This window comes from Pteropus alecto, unplaced genomic scaffold (assembly GCF_000325575.1).
Source record: "Pteropus alecto unplaced genomic scaffold, ASM32557v1 scaffold20, whole genome shotgun sequence".
Classification (NCBI taxonomy): Eukaryota; Metazoa; Chordata; class Mammalia; order Chiroptera; family Pteropodidae; genus Pteropus; species Pteropus alecto.
Genome location: NW_006436298.1, coordinates 33956366 through 33983912, shown reverse-complemented (window position 1 = coordinate 33983912; position 27547 = coordinate 33956366). Strand labels below are relative to the sequence as shown.

The 27547-nt window shown below is 32.5% G+C and overlaps 1 protein-coding gene and 1 long non-coding RNA gene across 2 annotated transcripts in view; both read left to right on the top strand.

Annotated features, from left to right (window-relative positions):
• FBXL17 (F-box and leucine rich repeat protein 17) overlaps window positions 1-27547 on the top strand; it is a gene marked incomplete at its 5' end in the record, with an annotated part of 440618 nt that overhangs the window by 70678 nt on the left and 342393 nt on the right. The window lies entirely within an intron of this gene.
• Window positions 3050-6214, top strand: LOC112480619. The gene is made up of 2 exons (XR_003046700.1): window positions 3050-3134; window positions 5247-6214. It is a non-coding gene; the product is annotated as an uncharacterized LOC112480619 (long non-coding RNA).

Below are 27547 nucleotides of genomic sequence, written 5' to 3'. Positions count from 1 at the left end.
ATTCACACTCACTTCTTGCTGCCACAAATTCTCTTTTCTTTCTATCTACTAGGCTTATCTTTTAAGACTTGTTGATTTATAACAGCTTTATGAGGTAAATATTATCTCCCCATTTTTCAGATGGGAAAATTGAGACTTAGAAAGTTTACTTTGCCCAAGAACTGATCAAATTCCTCTATTGGGAATTAGAAATTGGGAAAATGAATCAGTTCCTAAGAGAAAAGTTTTATTATAGATGTACAATAGAGAGACTCAGTTTATAATGAAGAAGTTTTATTATTATTTTTTTTTATTGTAGAGGAAGGTCAGGAAGAGGTATGAGGTAACAGAAAAGAAATATTGAATGTGATAAGTAGAAGCACCAAGTGAGGGAGAGAGGATAAGTGCTCCCTTGGTGTCTAGACCTTTTTGTTCTTGTGTCGATAATTATTGTAAGAATTTTTTTGTAAGAGATAATTGTAAGAGATTTTCTTTCTCTGGAGTTCATTTGTAGTGATTTTTTGTTCTTGGCAACCCAAAAGGCAAAAGTAAAGCAGAGATGTGTATTCGGCATATATTTGCTAAAGCAGAGGTGTATATTTGCGTACATTTGCTAACTTTGTCTCAACTAAGTAGTGGAAATATTCAGTGAAAAAGTGATTGTATTCTACAGGTTTCTTTATGAATTTAATTGCAATCTAGAAAATGGTTTCTTATGAAAATAATTATAAATGATTTTTTTTTCTTTGGGTTAGATCATAAATGTTGAGTTAACCTATCAGGTTGAACTACTGAATATTATCATGAAATAAAAATAGCACCATCGAAATAGGATTATTAAAGCAAAATAAATAATTCAAATTAAGACTAAAATAGTTTTTCTCAATTGCTGATGCTTGAAGGGAAGGTAGTAGATATAAATTTGCATTTTAGCTGTTTCATATTTATTTAAAATGTCTGTATCAAAAATGTTTAGTGTCCATGATAGATTATTTGTTATGGGTTCAAAACTATAATACAGTTAATAGAGGTAGGGATAACGTCTTTGGGCAGTAAATTTAAAGAAGAAGGAACATGGTATATGACCCTCTCCTCCATTAAAAGCAGGCAGGACCAAATTTCCTTTGTTCAGCAGTTCTCAAACTTTTTGGTCTATGGACCTCTTTATACTCTTAAAAATTATTTTGGAGTCCAGCGAGCTTCTGTGGTGTTATATGTATTGATATTTTTTCATTTGAAATTAAAAATGAGAAATCTTAAATATACAAGCATACATTCCATTAGTGATCAGAATGATGATGTTATCACAGGTCATATAGTTTCTAAAAAAATGCTACTGAATAATCAGAAAATGAGTGGAAAAGGCAATTAACATATTAGTATTATTATTAAAATAATTTCGACTTGCAGACACCTTCAACAGGTCCTGGTGAAATTACCTGAACCAAACTTTTGAAAATTTCTCCTGTAGTTAAAATACAACTTCTGTTTTGAAACTTTATATTTTAATGTGAGAAGTCTAAACCATAGTCTTAGGGATTCATACATTTTAAGTGAACTCATCTCTCTTAAGTTTGGACTTATTTCCACAGTGGAAGAAAGCAGTTTGACTTGTCTGTTTGCAATTAGTCTTAAATTGGGAGACCAAAATATGGAGGGGGAAAAAAAAAAAAGGAATGAGTAGAATGAGTGTGCGTGCGTGGGTGTGTGCGTGTGTGCGTGTGTGTGTGTGTGTGTGTGTGTGTGTGTGTGGGAAGTGGTCTGTGAAATGAATTGATACTAGAAATGTGTTCTAGGTGGCTCATCTACTCGTGGTCATTTTGCTCTCTGTTTTTAGCCATACATTATAGTTCAATTTATGGCTGTTATTTGAGCCCTATACCAGGTTATTTTGAGACCACTGTTAGTAAAGGGACTGTGTTTTGAAGCATGCTTATATATAAGAGAATCTCAAGATCTTTCTGAGCCTTAGGAAGAGTGTTTATATTAAGACTTAAACATTTTGTGTTGTTACTCATATTTTCTGTATCTGAACCAGACACTTGAATGTAATTGTGAAGCTGTACAATTTTATGTACAAATATTTTTTGAAAATGGTTTTACTTGCAGCTTTATTTGTTAGGTACTCTCTAAAGTGATTTGCATTCACTTTAGAGAGTACCTAACATTGAGTTACATGTTAATTTAGTTGTGACATTTTTTGCTTAAGGAAATTCCGAGGCTTTATATATATATATATGGAAAAGTTAGTTTGAACTATGAATTATCACTGATTTGTCTTTCAGCATAAGTTTTTCTTAAAAATAAAGCATATCTATATATGAGTTCCAAAGGTTACAATATAGAAAAAAGTACTAGTGTATATATAAGGAATAGGTTAATATCTAAACAGATATTTTGTATTAAAATATGCCACAAGGAACAAACATCCTATTCCTTTTAAAGTATTATTTAAATATAGTAAAAATCACTTAAAAATAGCGAATGTATTTTTTAAATGGTTAAATTAAGTTTAAGGGTTTGATGAGGAAAATTATTATCTTAAAGTTGTTTTGTTAGAAGAAAATTTTCAGGTTTTGCATTTATACTTATATTTTTTAAGTATCATAATTTTCCAAGGCTTCTCTCAGGCCAAAGCAATGATAAGCTAATTCACTTTTTTAAAAGGGTTAATTTGAAAGTGATTATTTTCTCAGGCTAAAGACTCATTTAGAGAAGCTTATAAAACTTAACAGAGTAGTCATGAAGCAATATGTATTTATAACTTTCATTTTGAGATTTGTTTGAAATAGTTATTTGATAAACCAAAGGTGAACCCTCCACTCACCTTTCTGAGAGAAATTACTCTTCAGTTACATTGTATTGATGTGTTCATGGAAGTGTTTTTGACTACTGATGATTTTATATTCCTATAGGGATAATAATTACACTTTATCTCTTTTTTAGTGTGAACTTTTGTTTTTCCTTGGATGTATCAAGTTAGTTACATTGATTACATCTGTATTTTTAGCTAAAGTAGCCTTGGCCAACTGCTTTATTGATTGGTCCAAATTTGTGGCATGTTTTTCAGAAAGTCTTATGATGGGTTGGCGCACAGAAATATCATATTCCAATCACGACATGAGAAATGGTTGGATTGCCTGTCCTACTAGGAGGTATTCTTAAAATTAGTTATCCTGTTATATCTCCCATTAAGAATGAGAAATATTTAGATTTCGTTATTAACAGAATTAAAAATAGTGATAGATATTTATAAATTCATAGAAATTATCATTCTAGGAATTGGTGTACCGAACTTTTTTTGGATTCTAAATTATTGATGGTTCTCTTTAATAGAAAATCATGTCTCTTAGTAAATAATTATTAACCTACTACATTTATACTGATAACCGATAAACATTTTCGAGGAATAATGAAGTTTTATTACAATCAATACAAAAATAAGTGTTATTTTTCCAGTATTAGGTCTTTTTCTTAAGGCTAGATCTATGGTACTGCAACTAAAAAATGTGAAATTTACCACAGTTAATTTCAGTTGCATTCACATAGTCGTTTACATAGTATTTATAATTTTGCCCATTGAAATGTAACTTCAAGTGCTGCATAAGAAAGATGTAAGAAACTGGCAGCATAGACAAGCTGCAGTAATTGTGTGCTAAAAGAAATTAGTAAAATTACTGGCTTAGAATTGTTTTGCAATTCAAATAGTGCCAAAAGTTCTCCCTGAAAACATGGCTTGTTTTATTTTTACAATTCCCTTTATTAATATGCATTTTTAAAGCTCTCAAACTTATTCTTAATTTTTATCACATAGTTCATCTATATAAATATGTACCCTCTTCATATTAAGACTGAGTATAGAAAACTGAGAACAAAGTAGAACTAAAGGTCACAGAATTAATAAGTGGTGGAAATAACAGAATTCAGAGATACCTCAGTTTTATCTGTACCTTTTCTTAAGTTCAGTAGTCTCAAAAACTGCAGAGCTATAATTAAAATGCTATAGTGGTTACTCTGAATCAATTTCATTACATAAAAAATGTAGTAGGTGTGTTACTTTTTATTATGTTCGTGTATATGTATACTTTGCTATGTAATTATAGACCATCTTTGAAGCTATTTAAAGCTATCAACATATGTACACATTCTTTAATATTCATTTTATTTTATTAACTTTAATATTATAAATCATTTGAGTTTTTTTTTAAATTAACAGAACTCTATTCTTTTATATATATATGTATATAAAACAATTCCATGTAGATATTCATTATATAAATTTTAGGTAATAAAAATGTAGCCAGAAATACATTGTTTTCTTCTTTGTTGCCTTTTTTCGTGTGTGTAAAAGAAACTAAGTGAGTTATTTCATACTAAAAATAATTTTTAGGTCTAGAAGCTGCCCTCCAGTTTTTCGCAAATTGCTACTATAGCAAAATAAAACTAAACAATACTTCATAGAATGAATATCTCTTCTGTATATAAAGTGTTGTTAAATATATTTACTGTACAGTTAAAAAATCTCCATATGGAGATAAGTAATATAAAAGAAATCTTTTATAGTCATTAATTTTTAACAACTGCTGTATAATATAGTAGATAATTTGGTCAACATGTTTAATTAAAACCATTATCTTTTTGAGGGGGAGCATTTGTTACAATTCCAAAAATTATATGTGGAAAAAAATCACAAATCTATTTTCCTCTAAATTGGGCCACTTTGAACAAGTGGAAGAGAGCGCATGTCTTTGTATAAAGAATTCTTCATTTGAGATCTTTGATATAGCTGAATTAGATTAAAGGATATAGATATGTATAACATATAAAGGATATGTGTGTGTATATATACATATATTTCCTTTCCTGCTATAATTTTTTAAATCAGGTAGAAGGAATTCTTTGGTATCAGTTGAAACTTTTGAAAATTATTTGTTTTCACATCACTGAAATTTTTTGAAACACATATAAATATTAAATTACTTAATCATCAAAACCAGTAATTAGTTTAAAATGTTTAAAAAAAATTCTCAAGTGAGATGCTCATATGTGATCATCTATTTCTGGTTTTAAAAATTATAGATTATACAAACTCAAAACTAATCAGAATTCTCTGTGAGAATGGACACATTCCTTTTGAACTTTAAGAAATTCATTTTCTGAAACTTTTAAGTTTAGGGTCTAACATTTAGGTTCATTTACCCATCATTTCAGATGTTCTGGGAAGAAATATCTAATGATTTTTCCATGACATCTACCCTTTTTTTCAGATTCTGGACTGACATTTTGTCGTGTTATTGTGTTCCACGCTATTTAGTTCCTCCTGGAGCCTTCCGAATTTCACATGCACTGCTTCAATCAGCTCCTGCAGAGCGGATAACTTACCTAGGGACCCAGGCCTTACTGGACAAGCAGCCACTCATGTACAGGGGCAGACTGGCCTTGTTCTTTTTAATTTTAATTTTTTTGCATTTCAGAGTATAGATATTCATTTTAGCAATTTATTGCAAAGTGAAAGCCAGTGAGTTTCCTGTAGGATCTTTATCTAAAATGGAAGGATTATGTAGAAATGAGCCTACCTGCTGGTTTTTCTTTCTTTTCTCAATAATATTTACATGTGACAAGTATTTTCCTATCTCTAAAAACTGAATATGCCTTTGTTTTCTAGTGCGTATTTCTGCAATGTAAACCTGCTTGTATATATATTAAAAGAACCGTTTGAAACCGTTTCTGTGTATGCACAAAATATGCATTGATGGTATTTTGTGTGGGGATAAGAACCTCATGTTTACTAAGGAAGTAGAGGAAGGGAATTTACTTTAGGAGCTTCAAATTAGTTGCAAATTAGGAATTTATTTTGTATGTCATAAAAATGCAACTCTTTCATCTAGTTTAAAAGAAAAACGAGATTTTGGAAGAATCTTGACTAAATAACTTTAAAAGTATTAAAGAATTTTAAAAGACTGTTATAAATCAGACTGCCTTATAATAGGAACAGAAATTTGGGGCTACTTTTTTACATGTGTACTTACTAAAATTATATGTTAATACTGGAAGTTAGATAATAGAGGAAAAGTACAATTTTGTATTATAATGTAATATCGGCACTATATAAAACTGACAGTTAATTTTAAGTATTGTTATTTAGATCAGTGAGGCAGAATTTCAATGTAGATATGGAAGAAAAGGCTCCCATTTTATAAATTGCAGAATAAATATATATATTTTGAATGCTGAAGTACTGTTTTTAATTTTCTTATTTCATTTTGAAAACATGTAGAACTAATGTAGGTTTTAATTAATGGTTAATAATGGGACAAATAAGCATGGGTCTGAAAATTAAATCTAATGAATTGAGAATTGTAAGACTTCTGATAATTTAAAATTCTGTATAAGGAAGAGAATATTATCAAGGGATGAACTGTGTTTTTTGTGTTGATCGAGAACTTAGATATTTAAAAAATTATATTTTCTATTATTACAACATTGTTTTCCATCTCTCAGACTGAATTTGAGTTGATTTCTTAGCACCATTAAGCGAAGTAGAAATTGGTGCTATTTAATTTTTATAAAGCAAAACCTAGAATTTTAGGTGCTCCTAGTAAAACTAAAAGCCCATTGCAATTTTTTTTTAGATTTTAGTTTAAACCTATGTCTATCTTGCTTTATTGCTCTCCCTTTGACTAGTAGAGTTAGAAATACCTTTTTCTCTGCACAGATTTTATACAAAAAAGTAATTTTTTTTGGTCTTTTTTTTTTTGTCAGAAGCCAAATAGTGTATGCCTTCTTATTTCACATTAAATAAAAAGAAGACTGTAACTTGACTAGACTAAAGAATTTTGTGTTGGGGCATTTTCTGTCACATAATGCTATATTTTGCAGAATTTCTGTGATACTCACCTAAGAAGGAAAAAATTAGTTATAGATAAATTAAAATTGTGTAATATAAGCCCTACTCAGCAAGAGCGAATTGCTTTATCCAATAAGATGTAACATTGCTTTAGGTTGAGAGTAGCTTACATTTAGAATTAAACCAGACATTGTGTCTTAAGCTGTTTCTACAAATAAAGAATTAAAATGCTATATAAAAGCCTGGATTTTCAAAAAATATACTGATTCTGGTTTAGCTGAATTTCTTAGTTTTTGTTTGTTTTAAAACTCTAACAAAGGATAGAATGTTAAATACTTGGTAAGAATTCTAAAGTATGTGTTAAGCTAGTAAAAATAAATTAGTTATTTCTTACTTTATAATGAACATTGGGATCAATTTTAAAGTTTATTTCTGAATTGCTTAACATATTTTGCAGTACTGAATGTTAATTTTTAAAAGAAATGTTTCAGCAACATTTTAAAAACTGTTTTAGCAGTCTTCTATAAATGAATGGCTAGTCAATATCAGTTTTAGAATTCTTTTGCAAGGTAACCAAAATTATTTTCCTCTGCACTATAGAAACAGTTAAAATAATGTTTATATATTGGATTTTCTGATGTTTGAGTTTTAAAAATTGCTACATAGTCTGAAAATGATTTCGTTGTACTGGAAATGCTTTTGGGATGTTTATTTTTTTATAAATGGAGATTGAGCACCACCTGTTGGTCAAACTAATGTATTTTGTAAATTCAGCAAAAAAAATTCTGTTGTAATGATTACATTCATTGACTATGAAGTTTTATATAATTCTGTCACAATATAGAATTCTAAACATTATATTTCATAAAATTTACCAGAATGCCTTTATTACTGTAGGTTATAAAATGATCAACCTTTACCATTTTTCTTATCTAAGTTTTCCTAACTTTGCTATATACTACCGATTTATAAGTTATCCTTTTTAAGGAAATGAATGTTCTTAACCCTGTATATCTTTATGAAGTTATTACAAGAGGTGATTATTTTATTTGCCTTATATGGAAATTAGCAAATTGAAGAACAGTTAGACAATTTATGTTATTATGTATATGTTAGATTTAATTTTTAAGAAAATCTTTTTTATTTGTTTTTCTTCTTTAATAGCAATTTAAAGTAAAAAAGTAACAGTTGAATTTTTGTATTAAAAACCAATTACTATTTTTTTGCAGTTATTATTTTATAATTTTAGACTTATGTCAAATATTTTATTTGAAATAGTACTTATAACTCAAATAGGCATTAATAAAATAAATTATATTAATTTTAAATTTGTTAATTTCAATAATAAATAATACAAATATTAATAAAATAAACTAATTTCCCCAGAGCAAAGCAAAAAATGTCTGAGGTGGCATTTGATACTCTCAAAGATATTAAAATGTGTTTTCTTTAAGACTAGTTATAGAAGGCAGCTGTGGTACTTCTGCCGATACTGACATCAAAGTGAGTGGTACAGCTGTATCAAAGTCTTAACCCTCATATATTAGTAATGTACAGTAAATAAATTAGTGCTTTTAGATTTTAGGTCATACTTTCTAAGAAGAAATTATTCCATGCTTAGTATTATATGTATTCTTAGTAAGAAAATAGTGTAAATAAGGCTAAAAGAAGCAAGTTTGAGAAACTGACTTGGCATTTCATACCAGAAAGTAATTGATTTTAAAATATGAAATCAAGACTTACAGTATCAGCTATATTAGATTGTTCCGAATCACAAATCATATCCAAATCTCCCTCAACTCCCTTTGCTTTTCTCTGTATTCATTTAATGTCATCTCTTCTTCCTAGTCTTCTAAGCTAGAAACTTTAGACTCAGTCCTTTCATATTTCCTGTCAAATTGAGTTTCTAAGCTTTGGAAATGACTTTCTTCTTTCTTCTTTCGGTACTCCTGCCCAACTTCAGCCTTCCTCATCTCTTTGACTACTCCAGTAGCTTCCTAACTAATGTTATGTTTCCAATCTCTATCCTATTCATTCTGTCATCAATAGCACTGGAAACTTTTGTTTTGTTTTTCCATTAAAACACTTAGCTAGTCATATTAAAAATTCTCCTTTAGCTCTCAATTGTCTATTACACAATCAAATCTAAATTCCTTAGGACTGCATTCACTGGGACCTTATAATCTGGTTGTAATCTACCTTTCTATCCTTTTTCCCTTTCCTACCCTGTGAAACCAGATGTCATCTCCTTTGTGAAGAGTCTCTTTAAAAGTTAATCATACTGATTTAAGATCTCCTAGCAATTGGATTATATTACTAGAAAATGTCTTATTACTAAAAAAGGTTGTTGGTTTATATATGTATAAATAATTAAGAACTCTTTGAAGGCAGTGACTGTTTCTTTGTTTGAACTTTGATTCTAAGTGCAATGAAAGCATAGTTCTTGGTACACAAGAGGCATAAAACTTTAATAGTAGAGAGTATAGGTCTTGGAGCAAGACTGCCTGGGTTCAAATTCCAGCTCTTCTACTTTGCTTACTGGAGCAATGTACTTAATTCTTCAGCCCTAAATGTGTTCATATGTGTAATATGCTCAGAACATTGCCTGGTACACAGTAAATGCTCAATAAATGTTAACAATTATTGTTTTAAAAATAAGCCATTTAAATAATATATTTCTAAATTTGAAAAGTATACAACTTTGAAGCAAAGTTCTTAAAGATAATTTTATTGTAGTAAAATATCAGAATTTAAAATCAATTTTAAATCATTTCTGGAATATTTTAAAACCTTTTATTCAAAATTTTAGAAACTGAGAATTGGTATGTATAGTTTTACTAAGTCCATCCTTCAGAATTAAAAAAAACATGCGCACGTGTGTAGATAACTATATGATATTGTATTAAAATTGTTGCTATATTTTGTTAAAGTAATATCAATAACTATTAACGAAAATGTTTTTTGGAGATACAGAGAATATTGTTAAGTAAATAAAATAAGAGATTTGTACTTATCTTTTTAGGTAGACTTTTGAATTTAAAAAGAAGACCTAGCATAGGCTTTTATTTATTTTTTAAAGATAGGCTGAATATAGTAACATCGCTGAGTTTTAAAGGACAACTGTGAAATAAGTCATCCTATTACAAGGCTTATGGCAGAAATAGACTTGTTTGTGACTGACAGTATTTTAGACTTAAGGGTTTTTTGTTTTTTTTTTTTTTTTTTACTTTTTTCCATCCTTGTTTGCTTGGTTAATTTTCTCATCACTTCCAGCCTTGTTCACAGTAATTTCCCTGATTTTCATTCATTGGGTTTTAGAGGGAAGATGGGTGGGAACATAGGAAATGCCAAGAGGAAAAAAAATATATAGTTAAATCTGATTTTTTCAGTTAGAGATTTTTATGTACCATTTGTCATTGGTAAGATGGAAGTTAAAAGCATCCATTGGGATATATACTTCTGAATCTAGTCAGTTCTCAAAAACTTATAAAAACATTCATATTGAATGAGAATCACTGAGTAATGTTAATATTAGCTTAGATTGTAAACGCAAAGTATTTTTGAGCTTACAGCTTTGTGGAATTATAGAAAGTATATATTTTACACAATAGAGTAAAAAGACATTTGATTTTTTTATTGGGTTGGATGTTAAATTAGCAGTCTAGAATCACATCTTCTAACCCAAGTTCTAAAGTCTCCTTCCTCTCATTATTTCCTCTTGTTGGATTGATTCCTTTATCATTTTGAAATGTCCTTCTTTATTTCTCATTATAGGCTTTGTTTTAAACAAACATCTGTTTTGTCTGATGTAAGTATTGTTCCCCAGGCTTTTTTCCCATTTGCATCTGTGTGAAATATCCTTTTCCATCTCTTTACTTTTAGTCTTTGTGTTTTGATCTGATGTGGGTCTCTTGTAGGCAGCATATGTATGGGTATTTTTTTTTTTTATCCATTCAGCCACTGTGTGTCTTTTGGTTGAGTATTTACATTTATATTTAAAGTAATTATTGATAGGTATGAAGTTATTGCAATTATATTATTTCTGATTGTTTTTGTAGTTTATTTCTTATTCTCTTGTTCTCTTGTATGTTGATAACCCTTCTATAGTGTTATGTATAGATTTTTTTCTTTGTTTCTTCTATACCTCTTACAGATTTTTGGTTTGTGGTTGCCATGTGCTTGATGTATACTAAGCTATAACAGTCTTTTAGTTTGTTCTTTTTGTTCTTTAGATTTTGCATATAAGTGAAATCATATGCTATTTATCTTTCTCTGACTTATTTCACTCAGCATAATACCCTCTAGGTCCATCCATGTCATTACGAATGGTAGGATTTCATTTTTTTTATGGCTGAGTAATATTCCATTGTATATATGTACCATATATCCAGTCATCTATTGGTGGGCACTTAAGTTATTTCCATATCTTAGTTATTGTGAATAGTACTGTTGTGTATATAGAGGTGACATAGATTTTTATGAATTAGTCTTTTGGTTTACTTTGGATAAGTACCCAGAAGTGCAGTTGCTGGTTCAAAAGGTAGTTCTATTTTTAATTTTTTGAGGAGCCTTCAAACTGTTTTCTATAGTGGTTGTACCCTTTTACAATCCTACCAACAGTGTACAGGGGTTATAACAGTCTATTTTAACTTGATGGTCACTTAAGTTTCAACACATTCTAAAATCACTACAGTTTTTTAGTCACCCCCTCCACATTTATATTATCACTATTTTTTTTTCTTTTGTCTCTTTGTGTTTGTGTGTATTTCTTAATTTATTGTTGGTATTAAATGACATCTTCCTATTTCTGTGTTTTAACCTTTGTACTAGCTTTACAGTGGGTTGATCTGCTTTTACTAAGTTATTTGCAGTGAGAATTTTTTTCTTTCTATATTTACTTATTTGGGTCTTCGATACTTTCTAGTTAAAGAAGTCTCTTTAACATTTCCTATAATACTAGTTTAGTGGTGATGAACTCCTTTATCTTTTTCTTGTCTGGGAAACTCATTACCTCACTTTCGATTCTAAATGATAGCCTTTCTGGGTAGAGTACTGTTCCTTGTAGGTTCTTGCTTTTCATCACTTTGAATATTTCATGCCAATCTTTTCTGGCTTGAAAAGTTTCTATTGAGAATTAGCTCATAGTCTTATGAGAGCTCTCTTGTAGTTAACTAACTGCTTTTCTCTTGTTACTTTTAAGATTCTTTCTTTGTCTTTAACCTTTGTCCTTTTAATGATGATGTGTCTTGGTCTGGGCTCCTATGGATTTATCTTGGTTGGGACTTTATGCACTTCTTGTACTAGTGTGTCTATTTCCTTTTTCAGGTCAGGGAAGTTTTCAGTTACTATTTTTTCAAATAAGTTTTCAATTCCTTGCTCACTCTCTTCTCCTTCCGATATCCCTATGATGCAAATGTTGGTATGCTTGATGTTGTCTCGGTGGTCTCTTTCACTATCCTCATTTTCTTTGATTTTTAAAATTCTTTTTGCTGTTCTTTTTTCTGCTACCTTCTCTTCTAGATTGCTGATTTGATTTTGTACTTCACCTAATATGCTGTTGATTTCTTCTAATGTATTCTTCATTTCAGTTATTGTATTCTTTATTGTCACTGGCCTTTTTTTATGTTTTCTGTCTCTTTTTTTATGTTTTGTCTTTGTTGAAGTCCTTGTTGACTTCATCTATTGTTCCCCTAACTTTATTGAGAAATCTTATAAGCAGTGTTTTGAAGTCTGTATGTGGTAGATTGCTTGTGCCATTTTATTTAGTTTGTTTTCTGGAGTCTTGTCCTATATTTTCATTTGGGACATCCTTCTTTGTCTCCTCATTTTGACTGACTGTGTTTCTGTTTATTAGGTCGATCTATGTCTCTCAGTCTTGACAGAGTGGCCTTTTGTAGAAGGTGTCCTTTGGAGCCTAGTGGCACAGTCTTCCTGGTCACCTGAGTTGAGGGCTGAAGGAGTGTCCCCTGTGTGGGTTGTGTGTACCCTCCTGTTATAGTTGGGCCTTGACAACTGTTGGCATGTTAGTAGGTTTGGTTGACCCTCTGGCTGACTGTTTTTCATGGCTTACTGTGACGACAGCAGACATGCTGTTGTGCAGGGGCTGACCCACATAGCATTAATGAGGTTCTGGTGCCAGCCAAGGCTGCCTTCTGGATGTGTCATTTCTTGAGCTTGTTCAGTGGTGCTTTGGTGTGGTCAGAAGCCAGCCATCAGGTGTCTTGGTTCTGGAGCCTCTCGGGAGAAACTCTGGTGTAGGCTAAGGTTAACTGCCACTTGTGCCAGGCTTGGGCTCCCTTGGTAAGAGCTACAATGTGATTTATGGTTAGTTGCTCCTTGTGTTGGACTTGAAGGTCCTCGGGAGTGTACATGTTTCAAACTGAGGCTGGCTGCCACTTGTTTCAGGTTTGGTATCCTTTGATGGGTACCATGATGTGAGCTGAGGCCAGATGCCGTATGTGTTGACTTGTAGTGCTTAGTTGAAGCCATATTCCAGTCCAAGACTAACTATTGCTTATGCTGGGCTTGGGGCCACCTGGTGGGACTTACAGGCAAGTGAGACTGGTTCACTCCTTTTGCTGGGCTTGGGGCCACATGAAAGAGCTCCAAGACGTGCCAAGGCTGGCCACTGCTTGTTTGGGGTTTGTGGACCTTTGAGAGATTTTGGGAACATCCTCAGTGTAAGCTGAAGCTGGTCATTTGTGTGTAGGAGGCACTAGCAGAGGCTCCGGCCAGGCTGATGAGTTGGCTGGGGTGAGGTCTCAGAATCATCAGGGTTGGGCAAATGGTGTTAGCCAGGTTAATGGAGAGGACAGATTTGGTGCCTACCTGAGCCAGGCTGGCTGGATGAAAGGAGAGTTAAATAAAGGAACAGTGGTACCTGCCAGCACATTTATCCCCAGAAAGAGTTGCCCTCACTCCTACCCCTTCAGTCCTTTCCCTGAAGTTACTCACTTTAGTTCCTTCATTTATGTCCCTGATGCTTTTTGAGCTGCTGCCCCTGTGCTGTAGCTGAGAATGAGTTTGTGAGTAAGTGAATTTGTGCATTGTCCTTTTAATTCCTAAAGCACCTCGGTCTCTAGTAGCCTTTTGTTCTTCTTGAATGCAATTCCCACTGGTTTTTCATAGCCAGAAGTAATGAGGACTTCTCTTCCTGGCACTGATACTCTGAGTTGGGGAGCCCGGGGTTGCACTGGGACCCTTCACTCCTCAGGGGAGACCTCTGTAGCTGAGATATCCCTCCCAATTTGTAATTGCAACACTATCGCTGTTGGACCTGCCTGTTCTGTGTCTCCATCCTCCTGTCAGTCTCAACATAGCCTCTTCTTTAGATCCTTAATTATAGGTATTTTGTTCAGCTAGTCTTCAGGTGGTTTTCTATGATAGTTCTATAATTTAGTTGTAATTTTGATGTGATTGTGAGAGGAGGTGAGCACAGTGTTTAACCTACTTCGTTATCTTGACCAAAAGTCCTCTGTCTGGAGTATGGAGTTTGTATGTCATGTTCTTTCCACTTAAATCTGTGCTTTAATTGTTTTAAATGAAGTTGCATATGTGCAATGAATCTTTTATTTGGACTTTAGAAGTTTTAATATTCTGTGTATCATAGAAATATCTGTTAATTTTTAAATTGTGATACATTTAAACATACAGAAAGGCTAGATTAAACATATTCACATAATTAATATTTTTTTATATTTGAGATTGCTGAATGTTTTATTAATTTACGGGATATGATTTAAACACCATTTACAATAATAGACTTCAAAAATAAATGCCATAGACTAAATTCAACAAAATTTATGCATGACCTTTATGGGAAAAATTATACAACTTTATTGAAAGATGTAAGAGATAAGTAATTGGAGAGAAGTACTATGCTTTTGAATGGGAAAACATAAGAATAAAAGTTCTCCTAAAGTGAATCCATTATGTTCAATACAATTCTGATCAAAATCTCAAGTAGTATATTTTATAGCATTAGACAATCTGATTTTAAAATTGATATGGAAGAATAAAGGGCAAGAAGAGCTAAACAATTTTGAACAATTTGAGTAGACTCACCCCACCACATACCAAGATTTATACTCTGTCACATAAAGCATTAGTAAATTAACTAGTATGATAATGTCACAGGTAAACCAATTAATGGAATAGTCTGCCCCTCAGTCTTGTTTCCTAACTCTTCTGTGCGTACAACTAAATGCAAGCCAACTAAACTATACATACCAGCATGCATTCCCTTGGATTCCAGTACCGTGCCTTTGGTATTGCCATTCCCTATAGAATTCCCTTCATCCCTATCTGCTGTACTTCACTGACTCTAAGATGCATCATTATTTTATGTACCACTAAGAAAAAAAATGTTGCCAATTTAACTGACATATCATCATCCCTGGATACATTCTGTTTTAGACATGTTAAAACATGAAACTGTATGTCTTAGGATCTATGGAACATGGTATTTAAAATGTTTGTGTCTCCACAAAAACATTCCCTGATCTCTCTTATCTGAAAGTAAATTCTCTAGGAATTTGGATAGCATTTATTTGTGTCTTCTCATAAAAGTTACGGAGCAACAGGTGTGTACAGAGGCTTTCCCCCTCAATTTTCCCTTTCTGAGGGTATAGAACGTTTACGGTAATTCTAGTAGGATCGAGTTACCATAGATTGAGCACCTTCTGAACGTCATATGGTAATTGCTTTAAGGATATTATCTTGATCCTTAGGCAACACTGCAAAGCAATTACTTAAGTTTTATATAGGACACTTAAGCTTGTAGTTTAAGAAACTTTCCCCCAAATACAAATGCAGAACCAAGATCGGAACCCCAGACTGTCTGACTTCAAAGCCATGACGCGTCATACCATACTGCACTTGCCTCTATGCTTCCCTATCCTGATTAAGCAATATGAGTGTAGAAACTATGTGTTTTGCATCTTTATATTCCCCCTACCTTATACATTCCGTAAACCTAGTGAGTGGTCAACGTCTGTCGACTGAGTTAAAGTAGAGGAGGAGGTCAGGGCACTTCTTCAAACCAATAATTCTTTAAGTATTTGTTCACTGTTTGTGGGACCAGCACAGGGCAGTTGTAATTGAGGCTTAGCTATTCTTTTGATGTCAACTAATAGATCAAATAATAGATGCCACTTACTAATTCAATGAACTTTTGAACATTTTGGCAAAAAAAAAATTTCTATTAGAATTTACATATTTGTTACAGGAAAACAGAAAAGTGAAGAAAAATAAAAGGAATAACAACATTTATCAAGAATATTCTATATACCAAATATTTCATGTGTATTATCTTATTTAACTCACAAAAACAACAATATGGATACTATTGTTATCCCTATTTTACACATGAGAAAAGTGAGGCTAAGAGCTGGTAAATCATTTGCCCATTGTGTCATTGCTAGTAAATAGAAGAGTACCAGGTTGCCTAACAAAGTCTATACCCTTCCCTCTTTGTTTTGGTTTTCTGTTTCTACACCTGTATAAATGGCATCGATAGTGAATTTAACTGCAATTTTCTTTTTTAATCCCAATATCCTTTTTGAGATTTTTATCACTGTTGGTTCATGTAGCTCTGTTAAATTCAAAATTAAAAATTTCTGAGAAACCAGTAAGTGTGCATAGTTTAAAAAGTCAGACTATGTTAGTCTTAGAGTGAAAAATGGACCCGTTCCTCTATGCTTCTTGTCCTTCTCTACAGAGACACTGCTTTCAAGTTTTTGTTGTTGTTCTCTCCCTTTTATTTACCTCTAGATTCTACCTTTCCAAATCTGACTTTCAATTTCAATTACATAACATCTTTCTTCTTTGAGAGAGAAGCATTTAGCATTTCTCCTCCTTTTCCCTCCACTATTTTGTTTTATTTTCTCTTCCCATCTTCTGGTATATTTATGTCACATTATTATGACTATGTGAACATTTACAACAGAGCTGTATAATGTACTTTGTTCACTTTTTTCCCTTGTGTAAATTTTTTGAGTTAATAATACCCCCATTTGCTTAATTTTCTTTGTCCCAATTACTAGTTCTTACACAAAACTCTAAAAAATTCTTTTCAATGTGACTAAACTGATAACATAATTAATGCTCCCCCCCCCGCCCCCGCTTTGAGACATTCCTCTTGGAGCCCTAAGCCCTTCCGCTTTAATTTGGATTTTTTTGTCTCTTTTCTGTATGAGATCCCTTTTTACTGGTTTCTTTGTTTTCCTTTTACTTGTTTTACTTTCTTAATTTTAATTTCTCCAGTAGTTTCTTGAGAAAGAATGCATGATAGTTACAATTTTCCCCTTGGCAAGTTTAAGATGATATTCTTCTCTAAATCCAATAAAAACTGATTTTTTTTTTTTTCCAAACTGCCCAGTAGTAAAAACAAATCTTTTTCTTGTTCTGTAGTTAAATAGTTTGGGAGGAAAAATAGAGTGAACTGTTAGCTTGTTGAAACTTTTCCCCTCCTATTTAGTGCTGTTGAAGATTTCAGGTTAGTTGAGTTTAATAAATGAAGAAATTCATGCAGATTTGAGAAGGCATAGTTAATATAACTTCTTAAATAAAAAGTAATGCTAATTGTAAAGCAGTGTCATGGCTCTGTTATCACTGATATAATGGCATTTATTTAAAATAATTTAGTTTAAATGAAAACATCTAAATTGTAGTGTTTAAAGCCAATTATAATCTAATTTCCATATAATGATGTCCAAGGTACAATCTAAATTTAGATTACATGAAAAAAAAGTCTTTTCTAATTGCCTATGGAGAAAAATTAACCAGAATATGATAGATGGTTTATCTTTTATGGTTTTTAAGTGGAAGCTTTCTTTTTCTGACATTGCAGAGAAGTCTTTTCATGTAAATAACCTCCCATAAATCATTTCAAAATGTCTAAATAAGGGCCTGAATAATAATTTTTTTCTTGAATAGTCTGCAAATGACATCTCAGTTATTAACTACTTTAGGATAATAAAAGCATTTTGCTAAAATTGAACTTCACTCAAAATTCATAACTTGTTTAGATTGGCATATGCTGTTTATAGTATTGTATTTAATTTGTTTGTTAGACACCTTTTTTTTTTTGTTTTCTTAGTAAGGAATTTTATTGTTACTTAGCTTGTCAGACATCTTTATAAATAGGGGGATAAAAATCTTGGTGGTAGATGGCTGTGTTTTATACTGTGCATTATTGATCCATAAAGACTTACAATATATTATTCTAAGGTTGTCATTGCTAGAAAGGACTGAGGAAGAATTAAGAAACTGCATTGACAGAAGTCATCATTTTAATGACAGGCAATTTAGCTTGAGGTAACTGAAGCAGGGAAAAACACAATCAATCATCACAGCAAGGATTTTCACAAATGTTTACCAGTCTATGATGAATATTGTGTAGATCATCAAGGTCATTTGATAACTTCTTTGAGAGTAATGTTTTCATATTCTAACAAAGCAATTCAAGTATTTTAAATAAACCACTATGTCCATTTCTTAAAGTTCTGTGGCACAATGAAACAGTGAAATATAAAGAATTAAAAAGTTGAGAAACATTTAAAAATCCAACTAATTCATTTCATTCTTGGAATTAGAAACGTTTTCTTCCTACTTATAGTTTCCTCAAGTATCTGGCTAAAGAATACATATAAAGGATAATTTAATATTGAATCACGTTTACTTTCTTGTTATTTGTTTTCAAGTTTTAATAGTGTTAAACACTTTATGTTTAACATCTCTTCAATTGTTTTGTTCTGATCACCTTGAAGGGGAAATCTACATGCTGTGTATAAATTCCCATCTACTCAGATTCTGCATTGGCTCTGGGACAGTAAATATGGAGGAGTGCAGAATTAGGAGATCAGCACCAGAGAAGAAAGTAAGGGTATGCATTGCAAACTGAGCATAGTCAAGGCTGCTTTTGGAATCACTGGTTGAGAAGGCCATGGAGTTTTAGGTTCAAATTTAGGTTCTGTCCTTTACTGGATGGGTGATCTAATCAAGAGATAAAATTTTCTGCAGAATGGAAATAATGATACCTTGCCCATGTGCTGTTTTTAAGGATTAATCTCACAACCTTTGTAGGGCATTATAGTTCTTGACACAAAATAGCACTTCAAAGATGCTAGTGCATTCGTCTTTCTCTCTCCTGTCTAAGAGCAAAGGTAGTAAAACAGTTGATCTCTTTAGTGGCAATAGTGGTTGGTGGAAGGGAGGCATGGTTACTCTTTTACATTTCAATGAAAATATACTCAGAGTAAGTCACAGTAGGCTTAGCATAGGCCAGTGCCACCTGGAAGGTGAAAATTGTGGCTTAAAAAAAAAATCGTTTTAATAGTTTCATATAACTATTTTGTTTTAAATTACTAATCCTCCTTTCCCCCAACTAAAACAACAAATAACCTGACCTGGCTATTTGACCAATTGGTTCGTTGGAGTTTTGTTGGAGTTTAACCTCAGGCAACTATATCTCTCATTGTAGTTTTATGGTAAAGGAAGTGTCCTTGCTATCTAATTTATGAGCTACACATTTATATTTTATTCAGCATTTATAGTAAGTAACCTTAAAGGTCATTAAATTATGTGTATATTTATAAATCATTAAATTATATATGTATTTTGAATTCTGAGTGTGTTGATAGTTATTTGTGGAGGCAGTGTTCATACTGCTGAAGGACTCTGGTTTGGGGGTTACACAGACCTGCACTTTAATTGTGAATCAGCCACTTCCCTTGTTTGGACTTGATCAGTTATTTAACCTTGCTACTCCTCAGTTTTCTTATATTCTAATTAGGACAATAATTGCACTTACATTTGTGGTTGCATGTTTAATTAAATAACATAATATTTGTATCTTGAAAAACAAATAGAGAGTCAGCATGCTCTCTGATTGCAAATTATATTACAAACCTATAGTAATCAAAACATTATGGTATTGGCATAAAAGAGGCACCTAGGTCATTTGCCCATTAGGAACAAAATAGAGAACCCAGAAATAAACCCACACATATGCAGTCAATTAATATATGACAAAAGAGCCAAGAATATACAATGGGAAAAGGACAGTCTTTTCAATAAAAATGGCGTTAGAGAAACGGAGTAGCCACATGCAGTGAAACTGGAGCACTTACACCATATACACAAATTAACTCAAAACGGATTAAAATCTTGAATGTAAGACGTGAAATCATAAAGCTCCTGAAGAAAGTGTAGGTGGTAAATTCCCTGACATTGGTCTTGGCACAATTTTTTGGATTTAACCCAAAAGCAAAGGCAACAGAAGCAAAAATAATCAAGTGGGACTATATCAAACTAAAAAGCTGTACAGCAAAGGAAACCACAAAAAGAAGTCAACCTACTGAATGAGAGAAAATATTTGCATATTATGTATCTAATAAGGGGTTAATATCCAAGTTATATCAAGAACTTATACAACTCACTAGCAAAAAACCAATTTGATAAAAAATGGGCAGAAGATGTGAATAGGCATTTTTCCAGCAAAGACATACAGAAGGCCAACAAGTACATGAAAAGGTGATCAACATCATCAATCATAAGGAAAATGCAAATCAAAACCACATGAGACATCACCTCACACCTGTTAGAATGGCTGTCATCAAAAACAAGACAGAAGAGGTGTTGGTGAGGATGTGGAAGGAACTCGTGCATTCTTGGTGAGGATGTAAAATGGTACAGCCGCTATGGAAAACAATATGGAGATTCCTCACAAAAATCAAAAATAGAAGCTCCACGTGATTCAGCAATTCCACTTCTGGGTATTTATCTAAAGGGAACGAAAACAATAACTAGAAAAGATGTATATGCCACGTGTTCATTGTAGCATTATTTACAGTGGCCATTCAATCCACTATGACCCTATGAAGTCCATGTTTATTAGCCACATTTTATAGATGAAGAAACAGGCACAGAGCTTAATTTGCTCAAGGTCATGCAGTAGGTGAGTGGGGTGGGGTGGTGCAAAAATCTATGTTCTGGAGATCTTTGAAGAGTTCTTAATTTATGCTTCCTCCTCACTGAGTCCTTATAAGGTTTTTTCCAATTGGGTCGAAGGAAATTAATGAAATATTAAGATGCCATAGACACATAGTGAGATCTTTCATTTATTAATGAGTCTCTGAGCATATTATAGTTGCCTCATAGTTATCTGTTGGCAGGTATATCCCAACTCATAAACCATGTACCAGTCCACAATTTTGTTCTTAAAAAGTTTGCTGTAAAAATCGTTTTCTTCAGGGTGGAGGCCCATCCTTCATAGTGTGTGAGTTGTAGCACCTTCCTATTTTTTCTTGAGTTTAAATCTGTGTAGTAATGAATAAAGAGACCTCATGGCTTGGCCAGGTGTCAGGGACTCACCAAGTATTTTAACCTGCTTTGTTCTTTGTGTATGTGTTCTTCTACCTCCTACCGGATTACTGAGTGAGTAGAGGAAGAACAGAAAAAGCTTAAGGGAGCCCAAAGTATTTCATGGAGTAAGTCTCGGTTTGGAGCAACTTCTCTCCTTCATTTCAGTGTTCCTTACCTCAGTGGTGGTTCTTTTCTAGCCCAATTTAGGGCCTGGAACTTAGGGCAGGAACTTTTTAATAAAAGTGTGATGAATTAGTATAAATCAGTGGATGAAATAAGTATTCTCTTTATTTTGTAGCTTTCTTTTTTCATCATAATCAAACAGATATTGGGTGTTAAATGGAAGGAGAAGCAGTTGCCACACATGAATGATGGGCATTTGTGGGATCAATAGAGAAGATAGACCTTTTAACAGAAAACTTCAGTTATAGTGATTTATTTCAATGGTTCACTAGGGAAAGCTGTTATGATATCTACATGCTTTGCTTAGTTATAGGCATTGATTTTTATTACCCATATTCTTACCTGTTGCTATTCTTTTGAAATTTTTTGCCTTGTCCATTTCACCAAATCATTTCCACTCACTGCTGGCCTGGATGTAATTATTGAGAAGGAAGGAACATGTATGCACAGCTGCGGGGTTCAGAGCTGGGGGGCGGGGAGGAAGAGAGGGAGACAGGGATGCTTATCAAGAAAAAAACTTTTAGGGGTGAATTTCAGCAGTCTATTCTTTATGTTTATGTGAGTTTCCCCTTCTGATAATATTAAAAGGGGGTATGGGAGAAATAATTTAATAAAATATTGTTAGAACTTTATATAAACTTAGTACTAAGATAAGTTTTAAATGGCATTCTCAAGGTTTATGGTTAATGAATACTCTGTTTCCTTGGCATTAATAGATAAATTTCCTTGGGAAACTGTGGTTTTTAATTTTTTATTTATTTTTACTTTTTTTAGAGTCAAAGGTACGTTTTTAGAAAAGGTAGCACTCCACAGATAGAGTGTGATCTCCTCTCAGAGGCAGACAGTGAGAGGGGCCAGCCTGTAGTTTTTCAAACAATTAATCTAAAGTCGTACTCCTTTTTATTACAATGACCGTTAAATGCGTGACTTAGCTGCATTTGGAAATGTGCTGGGGAAGCACCCTCTTCTCAGCCTACCACTGGGATGGAGTGTGGAGAGGACCATCATTTTTTTGTAGGGTGTCTGCAGACACTGAGAGTTTTTCAATATTTAAGGTTCACTTTTCATTCTTAAGAGCTTCTACTATTTTCTTAGAGTCTACCCCTTTATGTGCTAACATGTCTGGCTGACATCCCTCCTTTTCACCTCTGGTAGATGTCTTCTAGATGCATGGAAGTTCTTTACTTCTCTAATGTCTTTAATCTACATGTTTGAAAACTTAGTTTCAGAGTTGCTGAGGAGACCTTTTAACTTTGGATACTCGCTGCTACAGCTTTTTTATTTTTTTGCCAGGACCTACCTACTCTCACATTGAGGAGGCTACTTTTACACTGGTATTTGTAGGAACAATAGGGGGAACACATTTATTTCATGGCAGTACCAAGGTTTTATTTAGTATTTCCGGTAATAAAGAAACTTGGTGGAAAAAACTCATTTCAAGGATTTCAGCTGACATTATGTATTCTTTCAGTATCTGTTTTGTGGTAATATTGTCTTAGATGCTAGAGATTCAAAGATAAGTGGTCCTTTTTATTTTGGTGGAATCTGGGTGGTGGAAGAGAGGCAGGGAAGGTGAGGAGGAGATCCAGTACTCTTATTTTCATATTCTTGCCTCACCTCAGATTGCTGCAAGTACAGAGAATCAAAATTCTTTTGTGTACCAGCTTTACGATTATGTGGGGCCGGTGCTGATATGAAAAGTAAATAAAAAGGAATTCGGTGAGGGAGAGATGAATAGGCAGAGGATTTTTAAGACAGTGGAATGATGGATACCTGTCATTATACACTGTCCAAACCCACAGAATGTATACCACCAAGAATGAGCCATAACGTAAACTACAGATCTGAGGTGACTATGATGTGTCAGTGTAGTTTCACCAGTTGTAACAAATGTACCAACCCGGTGAGGGATGTTGATAATGGGAGAGGCTGTGCATATGTGGGTCAGAGGATATGTGGGTTATCTTTGTACCTGCCTTTCAATTTTGCTGTGAATCCGAAACTACTCTTAAAAAATAGTCTTCATAAAAAAATGAGTGAATGCACACATTTCTTCATTTGTATCCAGTATAACTCAGTTTGATGGAGTTAGTGCTATTGTGTACATTCTTTACATTAAATTCTTCAGATTATTTCTCTCTTGGATTAGCTTGTGATAATGGTCTCAGTACTTTTGCTCTGATTTTATGTAAGTTAAAGATTGAAAGCTTTCATAACAGTATAAGGAAATATACATTCCAATCTAATTCATATAATTTTAAAGTCTTTAATTAAAACCCTATTAAAAAGAGTTATAATATGTAAAAGTTGATATCAACCTTTTTCGAGTAATGCATATATATCTTTAAAGAAAACTAATTTTCCCCTTCTGTTGTTTTGTCAGGGGTTGAATTCTAGCTTTTTAGTTTGATACTTAAAAATAAATTCAACATAGTTCTGACCGAATGGTTTATCAGAGAAGGAGTGAAGAATCAGGCTTTCTCCAATGACTGAAGTATTGTGCCAAGTGTCTGATGCATCGCAGAAGAAAAACATGAGAATTTATATAATCTAAAGTTCTGGTCTTTTTCTGATAACGTTGAACCAGAGCCATTTCATAGTTACAGATTTGCCTTTAAAATTTATACTTTGAGATAAAATGCTTTGAAAGTAAAAAGAGGAAAGTGCTAGATAAAATTAGGTATAAAAGCCACAGTACACATGCACATGTGTAACCCCCCTGGCCCATTAAAATTGTTGCCTCTTTGGAATAAAATGAAAATAGAAATGTCATGTATTTATGATTTATTTATGAGCTGCTTATCCAGTTTATGAATCATCCAGAATTTCCCCCCATCAGCTGCCTACCTGTAAACTTCTGTTTTTTCTTTCTCATTACCTACTGTTAGAGGGTGGCATATGTCTCAGACACACAATAATTTAAATTAGCCAACTTTGTATCTTGTTAGCAGTTATCAAACTAAGAACCAAAATGAGTTGGGAATTATCTCTGGCATGTTGTTTTTGCCTTCCCTATTTAGAATTATAATGGATAAATAAATTGATTTTTTAATATTTTTAATAATTTAATTTAGAAAATGTATTTGAAACAAAAAAGACATGGTCATTGGCTTTTCATAATATCCTGGAGCTAGATCTCCACTCAAATGTTTCTTCCTCAGGTAGGCCTTGCCTAATAGAGCATCCCTAGTAATTTTTTATCCTGTTTTTCAACTTTATCTGTCTTCACAGGATTTATTTTATTTATTCATGCACTTGTCCACCCACCTGGTACTTATATCATCAAAGTAACTAAAAGAGTAATAAAATAATCAGGGTTCAAACATGAAAACAGAAAAAATTCTTTTTAATGTAGGCAAATCATTGACTAAAAATTTTAAATTATTCTATTGCTTTTTTAAAATAGAGTTTTGTGTTCTTGATAGTGTTAATTCATATACCAGTTTTAAAATATAGAACAAACTTATGAATCATGGATAAAAGAAATATGGCTTTGACTCTGTCAATAAAAATTGAAAATATATTTCCCAACTATTGCTATAGTTCTCTATGACTTTTTCTGTTTACTAATATTACATAGCACTGGGAAATGTAAACTAGAGACGTAGAAAATAATTGACTGGTTTATTCATCTTTCATTGAAATTAGAATAATTGTAATTGGTACTTTCATACTAAGATCTGTTTCTAGTGAAGTTACTGTCATGGGTCAATAAAGTGGGTAAGGTTTAGAGAGCTGGTTTTATCTTTTTACTCAGCCTTGAACCTTTTTCACCAAATAAAGATCTATTTAGAAAGAGTTCCAGATGAAAATCTTGAATAGTTCCTAATTTACTTGAGTGTCAGAAAATTTTAACTTATTTTGAATTGAAATCCCTTTATTTTCATTTTAAGTCTCTTTATTTTTATAAATTTATAAACATTGAAACAGAGAGCTAGTATAGAGACAGGGACCATTTTGTTATCTTACTTTATATAATGATTCATAAAGTTGACTATGGTCATAATATTTTTGTCTACTGTCTTTAACTACTTTAATTTAGTTCAATCATTGGTTCTCTTCTTATCTTTTGATCATTTTGATCAGTTGGACAAAGCACTTTTGGATGTTTTGAGTGTTCTTAAATTGTAAAGACCAGATTGAGACAAGAATACCTATTGTCTTTTTTGACTCAATTGGGACCAAATGTGTTAATCGAAAAAAACAAGTGTTAATTGAAAAAAGGTGGAGAGATTCTTTAAAACAACACTCCACATTGAGTAATAAAATTTTCTTTCCATATTGGGTCATTTGTTCAAATGAAGATAATTTTCTCTTTCTCCTTAATTACGGTTTTTGAAGAATTAAGTGTCATGGACACTGGCAATCTGGTGAAGTGTATGGAAACTTTCTCAAGATAATGTTAAAATGTATACATGTGTGAAAATACATAGATGTGCTTTTTTGGTAATGTATTAAATAATTATATTGGTAATAACTCATAATTTTGTAATAGTGGTGAACATTAATGCTATTTCAAGATACCTTCAACAACTGTAATGTGATATAGAAATAACTGATTTCTATTGGTGACAACTACTATGGTTTATTGCCTATAAAAATAATTGAAGTGGGGATGGCTCCATAGTGTAGTGGTTAGCATGTCTGCTTTACACGCAGAAGGTCCTGGCTTTGCGCCCCAGGTGGAGCCACAGACCATACTCTGGGTGCACCAGGGGCGCCAGGCCTGGGTGCACACGTGAGCATGTTGGGGGAGATGCCCTGCCCTCAGGGATCCAGTTCTTAAGGGGAAACGGCAACATCCATAGGTCAAAGGTGGAAGTGGAGGGTGGGGGAGTTATAGAGGGGAAAAAAAATAATAATTGAAATAAGTGCTAAATAGAGGTGAGAGTAAAATGTAATAGAAGTTAGAGAAAGTAAATAAAGATTTCTGAATATAAAAGCATAATTATGTTCTCATCCAAATTTATGGATCTATTCAAGTTTATGGGCATATGATAAGGACCCTATAATTTCTCTGACAACTTTGCTGAACTCTGTTATGAAAATTTGTTATTTTCTTCTAGGTGGATATTTAAATCATCTAAAAATAATGAGTTTTTTCTCTTTCCAATCTTTACAGATTTTCTTTTCCATTTTATTTTGACCAGGACCTCTAGAACTGCATTTAAGTTTAGTACTGCTGATAGTCACCTTTCTTTTGTTCCTGATCTTAAAGAGAAATAAGATTCTACATTAAATATAGTGTTTCATGTTAGTTGTCGCTATACAGATATTCTTTGTTATCCAATACTACTTGTAGCCTGAGTTCAGATATTCACACAATTGATAGAGCAAGATGATCTCAATTAATTGGTTATATGTTTTTCATGCATTTTGGAGTGAGAGCTAAGATAGTGAGGAACATTGAAAACTGAAAATTTATTTGAAATTATTTTGTTACTGAATTTTACTAGCAGGTGTTCAGCTAAGCTCAGATGGAACAGCATCCCTGTACAGCTATACCAACTTAAGGAAGTTTTCTTCCATTTTTAATTTAATGCTTTTTAAAAAAAAATTCATAAATAGGCAATAAACTTAATCATAGGCTTTTCCTGGATTAACTGAGCTAATTATGTGATGATTTTTAACTACCTTTGCATTGCCGAACACCTCATGACATCATTATGTATTATTATTTTTTAATATTATCTTAGATTCAGTTTTCTAAATCTAATATCTAATATTTGGAGGTTTTTGTCTCTATTTAATTCATAAGTGAAATGGGCCCAATTTTCTTATAATGTCTTTATAAGAAAGATTCCATTAATTAGCCTCCTAAAATGAGCTGAGAATTTTCATACTCTTCCTATTTGCTGGTACATCTTGTATTATAAAGCCATTAATGTTTCTTAAAAGTTAATTAAAGCCCCATTGTGGACCTTGAGTTTTTTGAGAGGGGAGTTTTGACTACCATTTTAAATTATTTCATGCTTTATGGTATATTCAATATGGTATATGACTTGCTTGCTTGCTTTCTCTTTTTCTTTTTCTTTCTTTCCTTCTTTTTCTTTTATTTTCCTTCTTTTTTCTTTCTTTTCTTTTCTTTCTTTCTCTTTCTTTCTTTCTTTCTTTCTTTCTCTTTCTTTCTTTCTTTCTTTCTTTCTTTCTTTCTTTCTTTCTTTCTTTCTTTCT